The sequence below is a fragment of the Galeopterus variegatus genome, unplaced genomic scaffold (assembly GCF_000696425.1).
Source record: "Galeopterus variegatus unplaced genomic scaffold, G_variegatus-3.0.2 Scaffold4763, whole genome shotgun sequence".
Classification (NCBI taxonomy): domain Eukaryota; kingdom Metazoa; phylum Chordata; class Mammalia; order Dermoptera; family Cynocephalidae; genus Galeopterus; species Galeopterus variegatus.
In genome coordinates, this window is record NW_007730874.1 from 87,868 (window position 1) to 90,803 (window position 2,936).

Below are 2,936 nucleotides of genomic sequence, written 5' to 3' on the forward strand. Positions count from 1 at the left end.
GGTCTGTATGTGGGATCTGAACCCTCGGCGGGAGCGCCACCGCGCTCCCAAGCGGCGCACTGTAGCAGTGCACCACTGGGCCGGCCCTGACTGGCATTTTTTTTAATGAAATAGAATAGTCAACGTCACAATGCATCACACACAATAAGGGTAGGTATTGTTTGATGAGGTTTTATCAAAAAAGCAATATATCTTTGGGAATATAGATACAGAGAGACAAATGCATGTATTTATCACAGTGTAACATTCGCACTGTGGTCGCAGTCAAAACATTTGAAAGCCACTGCCTTATCCCAATATTCAGAAATCATCTACTCTGAGGTTTTAAGACTTCAAGGGGGAGTCAAGAAGAGAAAGAACTCTTACATCACTCCCAAGACCAGACTCAAACAGAATGACGTTTAAACCTGCTGCAGAGAAATACTACAGTGTTGCTGAGGATTACCAAATCACTTCTTTCTACAGGCACTTCCACCTGACCAATACAGTGCCAAAGCTGTGATGGCCAGCCACTTTGAGAGACATGACTGTGGCTAGTGCCACCATCTTTTTTAAGGATGAAGAATGTTCTAGCTCCACTTGGTCACAAGGACAGGCTTCTATAAGGGAAAATGAGATTCTATGAGTGAGGATTGTCCTCACATCACAGGACCTGTAATCCCTGAATCAATCCTGAAATCTCTAAGAATATCTCCTAAATCTAAAGACGTCTAAGGCCAACCACCCTATGTGAGAGATAAACATATGAACCAAGAATTTTCTAAGGGAACCTGGCACAGACTACCTCTCTGAACCTCTTTTAGATCAGTAAGTTTCCTTCTAGTTCAAACGTTCCATGTTTGATTTCCTAACTCACAGGAAAGGAAATGATTGACCCATGAAATTGGAACATGCCCCTTTTCACCATGTCTTGTACGATTTTCTCTGTGAGTTTTTAAGTCTCATTCTACAATGTTTTCTTATTTTTTAAAGGGGTGCAACATTGTCCAGCACTGTATTTCTTTGATGGATTGTACATGCTGAGAAAGGCTCACCAATTAGCAGGAGGTAAAAGGAATCTGGTTAATATTTTTGAAAATACAACTAAGTTTTTTCTTGAAACGGTATGAAAGTGAGGTTTTTCCCTACAAATTACTGATATTTCTGAGACTTAGCTAAAATGCATATATGGTGCTGACCACAAGCTCTCTTATACAGTACACTTTTCTGCCTCCTCTTGCCACTAATTAATACATCTCTTGCACTAAATCTAATGATTATGAAGATAGTAACAATACCCAGAGGGTCATAAAACTGCACTTAGTTTTTTAATTGCTCTGTTCAGCCTTTGCAATGATATAATGCAATATGCTGGAAAGTGATCTCTCCTCCATTATGCATAAGGTCGATTGAGATCATGGACATCCAAGGGATTTGGGAAGAGGATGCCAATCTCTCCATCTCTGGGGAGCATTATTGACACACAGACAGCCAGGATCTAGCCAACCCATCCCTCACCGATTTACAGCCTGCACTGCCAGGGGAATTCCTAGGACAAGACCAGGATTTTAAAAAACCATCCACTTCCTTCTGGGCATCATTTCTCATCTCTCTGAAACCTCTAAGCACTGTTTTTAACTGGGCAAGGTATTGCTTCTCTGCCTACAAACCCGAAGGTAGACTCAAAAGCTTGGACAACCACTGAAGGAAGTCTTAGGAACAACCAGTGACGATTAAAGAGAGATGCTCACCCAGAAAGAAAGGGAAATTTAAAGTACAAATGGGAAAGATTCTGAATCAGAGCACTATTTTTTAAACATTTGACTGTGACCTGAGGTAAAAAGTATATTTTACATCATAACCTAGTACACAGAATTATTCATAAAACAATACTTTATTTATGTACAAGATACTCTGATATTTTCTACCCTAATTTTTATATTCTGTTCTATTTTGTTTCATTTCATATTTTTCATTTTTTTTTAAAAAAAAAGCAACTGGTCACAACCCGCTGAATTGATTTCATGACTCAATACTGGGTCAAGACCTATAGCTTGAAAAATGTGAGATGACAGGCATCTGAATTGCTGATACAAACTCATCCGCACGCTCTCCATAGCTTGACTGCTACGAACTGCAGTGGATCCTGGCATTAATGATGTACCCTACACCAAGTGGTGAAGACAGCCGGCGTCCCTCCACATTTATTCTCCCCTTCCTCCTGGCCAGATGGCGGCTCACCTAGAGACCATGTTCCTCAGCTTCCCTTGCAGCAAGGTGGGACCATGTGACTAAGTTTCACCAATAAAATGTGAGTGGAAATGATTGTGTGATCCTGCGCTACTTGGTTAGAAGAAAACCCCTTGCTCTGGACTTTTGCCCTTTCCCCTTCTTGTCTGGAACCTGGTGTGACAGCAACCTGACTTTGACCATGCAGAAGAGGATAATGACCTAGAGTAGGAGCTAGCAAACTACTGTCCATAGAACAAATGTGGCCCATCACCTGTTGGTAAATAATGTTTTATTGGAACACAGCCAAGTACATTTTTTACGTATCATCTATGGCTGTTTTTGTGCTACAATGGCAGATTTTAGCAGCTGCGATGAGACCACAGGTCCTGCAAAGCTGAAAATATTTACTATCTGGCCCTTTTACTATAAAGTTTGAGGGGTCCCTGGGTGAGTTTCTGGAGCACAGCCTCCCACTTTTCCTGGATTGTTCTGTGAGAAAAAAATAAACTATCTTGCTTGAGCCTCGCATCTTGGAGTCTCTTTGTTATGACAGTTTATCCCTTGCCTGATCTAATACACCCTCCAATTCTGTCAGCCTCCAGGCCACACCGTCCCGCCAGGTCAGAGCTGTCACTGTCCTCTCAATGCCACCGGCACAGCACTTAATTCACTGTACTGAACCTATTTGTTTCTAGATCTGCCTCCACATAGATGATCACGCACCT

General features: G+C 41.8%; 1 protein-coding gene across 1 annotated transcript in view; it reads right to left on the minus strand.

Annotated features, from left to right (window-relative positions):
• HRH4 (histamine receptor H4) overlaps nucleotides 1–2,936 on the minus strand; it is a 12,440-nt gene that overhangs the window by 1,668 nt on the left and 7,836 nt on the right. The gene's annotated exons all lie outside the window — the stretch shown is intronic.